Source organism: Balaenoptera acutorostrata, chromosome 20 (genome assembly GCF_949987535.1).
Source record: "Balaenoptera acutorostrata chromosome 20, mBalAcu1.1, whole genome shotgun sequence".
In the NCBI taxonomy this organism is placed as follows: Eukaryota; Metazoa; Chordata; class Mammalia; order Artiodactyla; family Balaenopteridae; genus Balaenoptera; species Balaenoptera acutorostrata.
The window spans coordinates 210,124-223,508 of NC_080083.1; the positions used below are offsets into that span (position 1 = coordinate 210,124).

At 43.8% G+C, this 13,385-nt stretch overlaps 1 protein-coding gene and 1 pseudogene across 1 annotated transcript in view; one reads left to right on the forward strand and one right to left on the reverse strand.

Annotated features, from left to right (window-relative positions):
• Positions 1-362: 362 nt before the first annotated feature.
• LOC103003187 (immunoglobulin heavy variable 1-8-like) lies at positions 363-8,275 on the forward strand (annotated as a pseudogene).
• The window catches only part of KCNJ12 (potassium inwardly rectifying channel subfamily J member 12), a 64,421-nt gene continuing 59,052 nt past the window's right edge, over positions 8,017-13,385 (reverse strand). The window contains exon 4 of the mRNA XM_057536235.1: positions 8,017-8,327. The gene's annotated coding sequence lies outside the window, so the exon portion shown is untranslated. The remainder of the gene's footprint in view (positions 8,328-13,385) is intronic.

The following is a 13,385-nucleotide window of genomic DNA, read 5'->3' on the forward strand; positions in this document are numbered from 1 at the left end:
GGACCAGCTGGGGCATCTTCGAGCCCAAGTCGTCCTTCGGAGGACCCCCACACCTCACTGTTATGGCCCTGCCTCGGCATCAGCTGTGCAAGAACTGAATACAGACAACTCACCGTGGAGTCTGGGCTGAGCTGCTTTGCCTTTGTTGCTATTTTACAAGGTAACTGATGGAGAACAAGAGATACTGAGGATGTGAGGGGATATGAGTGAGGGAATCAGTGGACGTGTGACAGTCTCCTGACCAGGATGTCTCTGTGTTTGCAGAGGTCCAGCTGGTGGAGTCTGGGGGAGGCTTGGTGTAGCCTGGGGGGTCTCTGACACTCTCCTGTGCAGCCTCTGGAGTCACCTTCAGTAGCTACTGGATGAGCTGGGTGTGCCAGGCTCCAGGGAAGGGGCCGGAGTGGGTCTCATCCATGAATACTGGTACTGGTAGCACTAACTACGCAGACTCTGTGAAGGACTGATTTGTGGTCTCCAGAGACAATGCCAGGAACATGCTGTATCTGCAAATGGACAGCCCGAGAGCCGTGGACAGGACCATGCATTACTGTGTAAGTGACACAACAAACGGAGATCAGTGTGAGCCCAGACACAAACCTCCGTGCAGGGAGACAGGAGGGGCTGGGCTGCAGGGTGTAATCAGGACACCAAGGAGTGCTCTGGACTCAGGAGCACGAGGTCAAGTCCCAGGGACAGGGCAGGTGCAGTGGCCTTAGCAGTGGATACCCTGGACAACAAATAACCCCATCTTCTCATTTATAATAAACTACTGGGCCACTGTCCAAAAATTGTCCCCTTTGGTGTAAAAGTATCTGGGAATCTCTTGCCTCAAAGATACCTAAAACGTAAATCAAAATGACACATATTTCCATGTATGCTAAGACCTACAATGCCTTACTAGAGCACTACTTATTTCCTTTGGAGTTATAGACTTTACTAATAGTAACTAAACTACACATTTCATTTTCAATACACACAATGTAGGGTCTTGGAATATCATTCAGTAGAACCATCATGTCCCTGATAGGTCCTAGACAGATGTTTGCTATTAGAAACATAATGCTCCTCTCAAATAATTCCTTTCCCAATTCCAGTCTGGCACATAATCCCCTGAATGTTTCTCTCCCTTTCCCCATGGCTTGATTTATTTTTTAATATATTTTACTATCTTTTCCCCATACCAAAAGGGTTGGACACCAGATCTCGGGCGCATACTCTCCTGGAAGCACTAACCATAACCTGTCCTACAGGGCAGGTGGCTCATTTGATACAGGACCCTATATGCCCGCAAACAACAACAATAACAGAGACTGGTCGAGCACAGCTCACATCATCCTGATGATGGCTGATCTAATTAGTAACGGTCTAGTTGTTTTCATTAAATTATAATTGGAAGCCCACTCTGCCACAGAGACATTACTTCAGACAACATGGCAAATGCTGAGACCCACATCCACTGCAGCAGGAACTCACTTGGAGGTTCTCCAGTCCACATCCCAGATGATACCCGTCCAACTCAAGACCTTCCCATTGGTGATGACTTCATCCTGGATGCTAAATCCTGAGCCCCAGTAAAGCCTGTGGATGGTCCCTCTTAAAACACAAATGATGAACACATAACTTTTACTGCTTTTCTTCTTTTGATATTGGTATTTCTATTATGTGTCTGGGCTCACCCTCTGCTTAGACCACAATCCTGGTATAATCCTTGCTCTCTGCCGAAATGTACACCCCCGTTTTCCCAAGATTAAAGCAAAGTCTGGAAGAGATTACTCCTATCTGTGCCATTCTGAAAATTAATGGGGCTTTTTAGTAAATGGAACAACTGGATATCCACATGCAAAAAAGTGCATAGGTCTTGGCAAAGACCTTATAGTCTTCACAGAACTTCACTGAAAATGGTTCACAGAGTTGAATGTAAAATTCAAAACTCTAAAACCTCCAGGAGATAACACAGGAGAAAAACTAGATGATTTGGGGTAGAATGAATGATGACTTTTTAGGATCCATAAAATAAATCTTTGATAAGCTGGATTCTATTAAATTTTAAAACTTCTGCTCTGTGGAAGACAATGTCAAGACAATGAGAATACAAGCCACAGCCTAGGATAAATTATTTGTAACAGATTCATCTGGTAAAATACTGTTACCCAATTATACAAAGAACACTTGAAACTCAACAATATGAAAACAGAAAACCTGATTAAACAATGGGCCAAAGGGACTTCCCTGGTGGCGCAGTGGTTAAGAATCCACCTGCCAATGCAGGGGACACGGGTCCAAGCCCTGGTGCCGCGGGGCAACTAAGCCCCTGCGCCACAACTACTAAGCCTGCGCTCTAGAGCTCGCATGCCACAACTACTGAGCCCGTGCGCCACAACTACTGAAACCCATATGCCCAGAGCCTGTGCTCTGCAACAAGAGAAGCCACTGCAATGAGAAGCCTGCGCACTGCATCAAGGAGTAGCCCCACTCACCGCAACCAGAGAAAGCCCGCGCACAGCAACAAAGACCCAACACAGCCAAAAATTTAAAAAATTAAAAATAAATAAATTTATTTTTTTTAAAAAAAGGGGCCAAAGACCTGAATAGAAACTTCACCAACGGAGATAAACAGGTAGCAAATGAGCATATGAGAAGAAGCTCTGCTTCACATGTGATCAGGGAAATGCAAAGTAAAACCATGATGTGATGACTATACACAGTTATTCAAACAGCCAAAATCTGGAACCTGGACCATGCTACATGCCGGCAAGGCTGATAAACTGTCATGACACATCGCAATTACCCGCCACATGCCAGCAAGGCTGTAGAAGGAAAGGAACTCATTCACCGCTTGTTGTAACGCAAGACGGTGCATCCACTTTGGGAGACATTTCAGCAGTTTCTATGAAAGGAAACATGCTCTTACCATATGACCCAGCAATCATACACCTTGGTATTTACCCAAAGACATAGAAAACATAGGTCCACGTGACAACCTGCACACAAATGTTTATATCAGCTTTATTCATGGTTGGCAAAACTTGGAAGCAACCAAGATGTCCTACAGTAAGTGAACAGATAAATAAACTGTGGTGCATCCAAACAATAGAATATTATCTGGCAATAAAAGAATGAAAAGACATGGAAGAGACATGCATATTACTAAGTAAAAGAAGCCAATCCGAAAAGGCTTCATATTGTATGCTTTTAACTTTGTGATATTCTGGAAAACACAAAACTATGGAGACAGTAAAAAGAGCAGTGATTGTGTGGAGTTCGGGAAGAGGAAGATGGATGAACAGGTGAAGTCAGAGGACTTTTAGGGCAGAGAAATGCTCCTCATGATTCCTTAATACTGGACACACGTCATACATTTGTAAAGTCCCGTGAAATGTACAAGAGTGAACCCTAAGGTAAGCTATGGACTTCGGGTAATTGCCATGTGTCATGACAGTTTATCAGCTGTAACAAATGTGCCATCTGAGGGTACTGATGATGGCGGAGGCTGTGCATGTGGGGGGTCAGTACGTATATGGGATAGCTCTGTACTGCCCCCCCCATTATGCTGTAAACCTAAAACTGCTCTCAAAAAAATAAAGTCTTAATTGAAAGAAAATAACGGATGAGGCTGCACTCTAGAGCCCACGAGCCACAACTACTGAAGCCCGCGCACCTAGAGCCCGTGCTCTGCAACAAGAGAAGCCACCGCAATGAGAAGCCTGCGCACCGCAGCAAAGAGTAGCCCCCGCTCGCTGCAACGAAGACCCAATGCAGCCAAAAATATAAATAAATAAATGAATGAATGAATGAATGAATGCAGGGAGCAGAAGTTTAAAAAAGAAAGAAAATAATGTACATAAATGTTGTCTCCAGGAAGCACCGGCCTCCTTTCAGTCAACACCTTGACCCCTATGGAGTAGGACCACCCGCTCCTACTACAGCCTTGGCTATACACAAATACTACTGTCTTTGCATAAACTTACTTAACAGTTCATACTCTCAAAGGGCGTAACTTCTGGACCCGTCTCCTTGACCTGAGCATATTCTAATACTCTTCACAACTCCGCCCAGGTATTTTTAGAGAGCCCCAAAACTTCAAATCTGTTTTCCTGGCTAATGCCATACAAGTGGGGACTTGGTGACGAGCCAGTTTACAAGCAATCTTCATACTTTTACTTGTGTTTGTTCTTCCTATTCTCACAGTAAAATGTTTTAGTCCATTTAGAGTGACTTCTGCCATATTCTCTGCAAGCCACTCACCCAAAGTTCCCTTAATTTGAAGCCAGAGCACCACAGGGACAATTGTAGCAACTATATTTTCCAATTTCTGTACTCTCAATGTTCTGATATGGGGGGCCTTGATCTTGCACAGACTGCCCCTTCCTGGGCTGCAAATTCCTGCAGATATCAGACACCTTCCTGTAGGTGTACCTCTGATGTACAAGCCACCAATCCAGAGCACATCTCTATTTTCTATCTCTCTTACAAGCTCTCACACACCTTTCCATATTCCTCCTGACCTGGGTCACCCCAGGGCCAGGTCTCTGACAACCAGGGACCACACATGCCCAAGAGCCTGACAAAATTGTTCAAGTTATCCAGTGCTAATTTTACTCAGCATACCTACCCTGCCTCATCCATTCCAAAACCCCAATCAGGTCTCTGGTGCATGTCCCGCCCCCTCTTCTGTCTCCTGACCAACCCCAGTGCCTCCCTGAGTGGCCCCTGTGTGGTGTGTGCCCCCTGTTTCTAGGTGTCTGTGAGTGTAAACTGACAATCACTTCCACGTCCGTGTGTCTCACCATACCTGATGAAAACAAATCTGGCTACATTTTAACACACAGACACATACACACACAGGTTTTTAAGTATATTTTAGCAGAAAACATACTTTGACAAGTTAAAAAAATAACAGATGCATAATGTTTCATTTTCTTTTTGAAAGAGAATTTCTGATACTGTTCATATTTATGAAATGCCTTTTTTTAAAGTTTTTTAAGTATTCATGAGTCACATATCTCTATTTTCTTTCTCCCTAAAATTAGGAAACATTTTCGTGCAACTAATAATGTCAAGCTCCCTGGTCATAATTTTTTGTGAATCAGGTGGGTAATCAGAAGGGAACAAGTCCCACCCTGACACCACTGCAGAAACCCTGTGAGAATCACAGATTAGAGACACGGGATAACTGCCTCACTGAGATTTAATCATAAGAATATATAAGACCCCTCTCCCCCAGACGGCTACCACAGTAACGAGGCTCCAGGGTAACACCAGTGGATGAAAGCTGTAAGTGCTACAAGACGCAGACTCTCCAAGGAGGAGAACTGAGGGATGCCCAGAGACCACAGTGAGACAAAGTCCAGAAAAGGAGATCAGGTCGAAGCCTCTGACACCTGCAGCTTACAGACCAAACTCAGGATCCTCGCTCATCAGCCTCAGGCTGTTTTCCTCTCTTTCCTTAGTGTTCTATGACAAAGTTTCCCTCCTCTTCCAGGAGTTTTTGGTGGATCCAGGTGTAATCACAATCCGGGTTCCACCAGACGTAGAAGACGACGCAAGTTTCCCACAGCTGGCGTGGTTGTGGGTGATTAAGCAGTGGATCTATCTACCTGTCAGATGCTGGGGTCCTAGGTCCACAGGGCAGGCGGTCCAGAGGAACGATGACCAGCAGGATTGAGCCCGAGGACGGAGAAACTTCTGGTGACGAGGTGCCCTGCAAAGGCCAGGGCATCCCTCATGGAGCTGACCCAGCTCATCTTCCCGCTACTGCCCCACCCACCTGGTGACCCAGTAGGACAGCATCACCTGAGTCAGTGGACAACGATGCTGCCTCATCCTCCCCTTCCTCCTCAGACTTCTCAGGTCTTCCTTCCTGCAGGTGGGGTCTCTGGGGTCCCTCAGGTGCAGGCACTATGAGTGAGAAATGTTGTGACTGTGCCCCACTTCTGACAATGCGGGGCAAGCCTGTACCCTTCCCATGGGGCAACTGCAGTGTCCAGATTCTTCAAGAACAGGCAAACCCAACGTGCTTGCACACTCCAGTCTCCACTTTACTGTGTTTGCTTTTGTTTGTCAAAGCAAGTCACACACTCAAGCCTAGGGTCAGTGTGTGTCAGGGCATGGAGGGTACTGCCCATGTGCTAGGTATAGAAAAGAAGAAATTTCAAGTACATTACTATGATAATTAGCCACTGTGTGTGTGTGTGTGTGTGTCTGTATTATTGGAATATTAGATGTTATGTGTGCATTGAGATCCATGGCTTCTATGTGCAGGTGTTCTCTGACAGAATATTAAACCAGAGGAGCCCAAAGGAAATGAGAGGAACCCCCAAAGCCCCTGATAGACTCTGGACTCACACGACTGTCAACTGTATCAATGCACCTGGCACCTCCAGGGAAAGGGCTCCCTTGTGGTTTCATAAAATCCTTGCTTGGGGTCTCCCTGTAAAGTATGTGGGTTTAGTAAGGCCGATTCACTATTTCAAGAGATGATGTAGAAAGAATATGGTGTCACTGTAAAAGGATTCTGAAGGCAGGGCACAGCCATTGAATACTGGACTAGAGATACTGAGGTAGACACAATGTGAGACCAGGCAGGACCCTTCCCTGCAGGGTGGTACTGGGGGTGCTCAGGACCCACCCAGCACAGGATTGCAGCCCCAGGAGAAGATGCAGAAGGAACAGGGGAGTGGTTTCCTCTCAGGCACTGAGTCTTCTCTTTTCAGCTAAAACAAATCTAAATTAAGAGTTGTTAAGGACTGCTTACTCCTGTGTGATTAATATTGGATTCTATTGGGAACACATACCCAACTCAATGAGGGAATGAGAACTGTGTTTAACAGGTAAATTTGTAGGCTTTCTAGATATCCTAATTCTTAGAAGTGGAAAACAGGATTTTTTTAATCCAATGGTTGCAGAGTTTGGGGAGACAGTCTGACCCTAGGAGTAACATTTAGTTATCAAAGCTCAGAACATGTTCAAGTTGTTTCCCTGTCATTCAAAGGTGGGCTCAAAAAGAGGGGCATGTCGTGTGGGGCTTCTTTCTCAGTTTGAAGAACTCTGTCTGCACAGAGGTCAAGGTTGTGATGGGGGACACATATTCTCAGACAAGGATTAGGACTTGGGCCTTTGGCATCCCACTGAGCATGGTCCATGGGATGTCCATCTTTTCCTGGCTAGACAGGCACTGAATATGAAATATTCTGCCTCGTCAGTGGGCAAATAAGTTGAGGTATCCTAGGTTAAATATGGGTATGTCTTGCCCTAAGAGCATCATCCAACAACCGTACAGCGTCCTCTACGGAAGTCTCATAGTCCTCGCCACAGACTGGACCGGGAGGATCCTCTTCCTGGTGGCAGTGGCTACGTGTAAGGAACTTCCCAGTCCCTGGGCTGGGGAGGGTATCAGGACAAGTCAAGTGGATTTCATCCACTCCTGACCCCTCTCCACAGGTGTCCACTCCCACATCCAGCTGCTGCAGTCTGGCACTAAGGCAAAGAAGCCCAAGGCATCAGTGAATGTCTCCTGCAAGGCTTTCAGACACACCTTCACCAGCTGCTTTATGCGCTTGGTTCAAAAGGCCTCTGGACAAGGGCTTTAGTGAATGGCACATATTGACCCCAAAGATGGTGAAACAAGGTATGGCCAGAAGTTCCAGGGCAATCACCATGAGTGTGGACACGTCCACAGCCTACATGGAGCTGAGCAGTCTGAGATCTGAGGTCACAGTCATGTGCTATTACTGTGCAAGACACATAGTGCGATAAACCTCCTCCTGAGTATGTCAGAAACCCCGAGGGAGAGGTTGGCTGTGCTGGGGCTGAGGAGGTGACAGAGATGTTTAGGTTGAAGGTGCCTCAGAAAATGGGTTTATGTAATTGAAATTACACAATAGATATGAGTATTCACTAATTATTTTGGAAATTTTCCATAAACCAATCACCATAGGAGCAAAATTCAGAGACTGGAAAATGGTTCAAATAAATAAAGCTGATATAAGCATTCCCATGAAGGCATTTGTGTAAACATAAAATTTCATTTTATTTATTTATTTATTTATTTATTGGCTATGATGGGTCTTCGTTGCTGTGCGCAGGCTTTCTCTAGTTGAGGCGAGTGAGGGCTACTCTTCGTTGCGGTGCGTGGGCTTCTCATTGCAGTGGCTTCTCTTGTTGCGGAGCACGGGCTCTAGGCACGTGGGCTTCAGCAGTTGTGACGTGCGGGCTCAGCAGTTGTGGCACGCAGGCTCTAGAGCGCAGGCTCAGTAGTTGTGGCGCACAGGCTTAGTTGCTCCGCAGCATGTGGGATCCTCCCGGCCCAGGGCTCAAACCCGTGTCCCCTGCATTGACAGGCAGATTCTTAACCACTGTGCCACCAGAAAAGTCCAAACATAAAATTTTAAATCAGTTGGGTAAGTACTTTGTAGCCCACTCCTCAATCACATGGTAGGTGTATGTTTAACTCCATAAGAAACTGTTAAAATGTCTTCTAAGTTCGTAATGCTCCACTTTTGCCAGAATTTGATTTTTTGCATGGGTTTATTCAGAATCTACCCTCCTTATAACAGAACATACTTGGAAATATTGGCCATGTAACCAAGGCTTTGACTGGACTGTCATATTTTAGAGTGATGTGTATAAAATCAGATGTGTCCTGAGAGTTCAAGACGCTAAGGTTGATTTTTATTGCCAATGGTTACAAAGACATCTCAGGGTAACTGGCCTGCATCCTGGCTCATGTGGTACCCAGCCTTACAGGAAAGTAAGGAAAGGCACTTCTTGATAGGACCAGGAACCTTAGAATATTTTATAGAAGAGATAATAATGAGAGAAGAGAGGAATTCACCCAAATCTATAGCTACTGCATATGAGGTCTGGTGGTAAGTTCTTGGCATGTCTTCCAAACCTCAAGAGGCTTTTAAGACTACAACCTGAGATTCCTTATGGAAAATTCAACCAAAACAAACTAAAATGTTCATGTGGTCAGTAATCATTCTTGCTGAACATGTGTGAATATCAGGCAAATCTAATTAGAACAGATGAATTTTGTAAAAAAGGATAACCTTACTTTGTTAAGGTTTGATCACAAGTAGGGTGACTATATGGAGAAATTTTATGTTTCAGTAGAAAACTACAGCCAATCCTTTTGGGTTATCAGATTCTAGCCCAGATAATTTTCTTAGAAGGTATTTATCTACCTGTAAATTTGTCTTGATCCTGCCATTTCTCATATTTAGTTGGTCCTTAACAAATTCTCACCTCTTGTAGCTTCCTTCACTATCTGGCTACGTCTCTCCAAAGTAATGTTCCAAATTTTATCCCACCCTCCACAATTCACATCATGAAGAACCAAAACGTGACTACCCAGATCCTCACTGTGACTCTAAGTTGTCTATAGCTGATCTTCCCACTCCCCCCCGACCCGGTACCTAATGAAGCCGTGTGAGCTGATGCAGGACAACTTGACAAAAACTTCAAAGAAACTTCAGAAGATGGTATGCGAATAATCTTGGTGCCTGGAGCTGCTGCTGTGTAGGCCCCTCAGGAAGTTCACCTAATGTCTGCACCTTTTAGTCTCTGCTCCAGGAAATACCATGACTGTAGACAATCTTATCAAAATCTCTCTGACGTCTATGCCACCACCTGGAACATTCAGTAAATCCATCCAAGAAATCCATCAGACTGGCACTGATGTTGTCACTCCACCATCTAAAGATATTTTGTGCCAAATGTCTAGAAATTTTCTTGATTAGCTGCACTCTGGACTCAGAAATTGTCATTTCAGTCTGCCTCAACCATTAATCTTTGCTTTTATTTTACTCTCTTGATAATCCCCCTTATTGCAGGTTTAAAGGCTCACACCATACAAACAATATCCTCTACTATAAACTCTCAACACACAGTATAGGAGGCCCTTAACAATCAAAAGACCACTGAACAAGAAATGGACTTCTATTGTACAGAGGAAAGAAGAATGCCTCTTCTTATCTTGAGCCAGAAAGGTGGATGGACAAAGACTCTGTCCTTGATCGAACTTTAGTGAGGCTCCTCTGAGCTCTCTTCTTGAGGAGACCTCAACCTTGGCCTGCCTTTAGTGAGACTCCTGCTAAGTCAATTTACTGAGAATTTCTCCACCCTTGATATGTGATCAAATTCCTGATCTTCCACCTTTGAGATACAAGACCTTGACTGCATTTAGCAAGAACCTCTTAGGCCAGTTTAAGAAGATCCTCTGACCTCTGTTACCTCCTGTAAGTGAGTTTCCATCTCATCACTCTGCCAGTTGGTATAAATCCCCACTTGTCCCTGTTGTATTTGGAGTTCAGTCCAGTCTGCCTCGTGTTGCAGTAGTATTGAATAAAGTCTCACTTGCTATTTTTATAAGATTTACAATTTGTTGTTCTTTAACCCAAGTTCTTTGCTTTCAAATTACACTGGTGGGGCAGGCATAGGATAGAGTTTCCCATTCCCAAAGTAAAAAAGCAAAATGATGTAAACAAGGTGTCAAGCAAGTCAGAAAGAAACAGAGCAAATTCTATTGGATTTTAAGATAAGAAAAAAAAATGTACTGGCTCTATCAAGGAGGAAGAAATTTCCCTCTACGTTTCCAGGTCCTTCTGGCTGGTCTAAAAATTAAATTGACATGAGACAGATTAAAAGGAAAAATTCCAATAAACACTTAATAATATGTATACATGGGAGAGACCCAGGAAACCTGAGTAACTCACCTTAAATATCATCTTAAGCTAAAGACGAAAGAGGAGGTTGGGGTTAGTGGTTTGGGACTTCAAAGGGGAAGAAGGCAATTCACATGAAAATGGAAAAGCAGATGTTTGATAAATAAATATTTGCTGGGCCAGTGGAGACAATGGGACACAGAGTGGACTCTGATCTCTAGGCCCTGCTGAGTCTCCTGGCCCCCACACCACCACACCTAGCCCATGTTTTCTGCGCATATTTCTGCTGACAGCTCTATTTTGGTAACAGGTCCTCTATCAAAATTCTATAGGTAGCTAAGGGGGAGGTCAAAATTTCTTCCTGACTCTTCTGTTCTTAAAAAGAATGACCTTAATTTAATCCTCAAGATAATGAGACACACTGGGGTGGCAAATTTTGCTCCCTTTCATCTGCATGCTCTGTCCTCTGGGCCCACCTGTCTGTGACCCTGGTACCTCAGCCTGTGCCCTCTGAACACCTGGTGGCAGTAGCAACCAAGCGAGCCACTCCGTCTGTCCCTGTCCTCAAATCAATCTTTCTCTACTTCATCCGATTTGGTTATTTCAGTCCAGAGCAGCATTGTGTCTGCTACTGTCAGACTCTCAAAACCCTTCTTGGCCTTCTACGCAATTCATGAGATTCAGGTCTTCAGACAAGAGGATCCTCCACAGGCCTTTCCTGTATGACCACATAGCTATTCCTGGTTCTGCTGAGATGGCTGACTGTATGAATCACATGCACCAACCCTTCAGCAAAAGTTTTTCCAGGCACACCCTTGGCTCTATTTCAAAAGCAGGTTATCTGGATAGACTGAGATGTTTCCAAAACTTCAGGATTTCTTTCTGCTTTTCTTAACAATTTTCTCTTCAGTTTACTTTCTCTTCTCATAACTGCAAGCATCAAGAAGAAATCAGGCCATACCTCCTTCAATACTTTGCTTAGAAATCTCTACAGCTAAACATCCAAAATCATCACACTCAAGTTCTAATTTGTACACGCAACCTAATACTATTCAGAAAAGTTTTCTGCCACTTCATTACAAGATTCACCTTTCCACATGTTTTCAGTGGCATGTTCTCCATTTCCATCTGAGATATCACCAACATTCATTTGTTTATGCTTGTATATATACTTCTAAGATTACAGAAGCTTTCTCTCAGCTTTCCTCTTTCATTTCTGATCCCTCACCATAATCTCCATCAATGTACATTTTCTACCAACAGGTCTTCCAGTCTATCTGAGCTTTTCCTATTAAGCACACCAACACCAGCCTCTTTTCATTACCCAAATCTAAAAATATTTCCACATGTGTAGGTAAGTGTTAAGCAGCCTTCCTCTTCCTGATACCAAAATCTTTATTATTTTCTAGGGCTGCCATATGAAATACCACACACTGAGCAGCTATATGCAATAGAAATTTATTATCTCACAGATCTGGAGGCTTGAAGGAAATGTGACGTGTCGGCCAAGTCGATTTGACGTGTTGGCCAAGTCAAACATAATTGTCCCTCACAGCCCTGTCTGTCAAGCCTCTCTCCGTGGCTTGACAATGACCAGATGCAATGCAGAAAGTAAAAAGACAGCCCACATAATGGAAGAAAATATTTCCACATTATATATCTGATGAGTCTTTATTTATCCAGTGTATATCAAGAACTCTCATAACTCATCAACGAAAACAAACAACCCAATTTTAAATATGGACAAAGGACTTAAATAGACCCTTCTTTGCACAAGACATGAAAATGGTCAACAAGCAGATGACAAGACAGGAGGGAAATGCAAATTAAAACCGCGATGCAATAACTCCTTCGCACACTCTAAAATGGTTATAATAAAGAGAATTAAAAATAACAAACGTTGCCAACAATGCAGAGAAATTGGAACCTTTAAACATGACTTGTGGAAATGGAAAAGGGTGCAACCTATGTTTACAATATGAATGTACAATTACCATATAGTTCAACACCTCCACTTCTAGATAGAGACCCCAAAGAACCGAAAACAGGTGTACATATATATTGCTAGCCGCACTGTTCACAAGAGCCAAAAGGAAGGAACAATGCAAACGTCCATCAGTGGGTAAATGGATAAACATAATGGGGTTGATCCATAAACCACCATGTTATTCTGCCGTGAAAGGAATAAAGTGAAATGGTGCAGCCCCTGTGGAAGATAGTATGGCAGCTCCTCAAAAAGGTAAACACAGAATTAACACATGATCCATCAATTCCACATCAGGGTATATACCCAAAAGACTAAAAGCAGGGATTGGAAGAGATACGGGTACACCCATACTCACAGCAGCATTAATCACAACAGCAAAAGGTGGAAGCAATCCAAGTGTCCATTGATGGATGAGTGGATAAACTAAATGTGGTATACACACAAAAGAATGTCATTCGGCCTTAAAAATTAAGGAACTTCTGACACGTGCTACAACATATATGAACCTTGAAGTCATTAAGATAAGTGAAATAACTCCGTCACAAAAGGACAAAAATGATACGATTCCACTTATATGAGGTACCCAGAAAAGTCAAATTCAGAGAGAGAAAGTAGAATGTGGTTGCCAGGGGCTGAGGGGAATTCGTGTTTAATGGCTACAGAGCTTCACCAGTGAAAACTGAAAAGATCTGAATGTGGATGGTGAGGATATTTGTACAACAATGTGAGTGTGG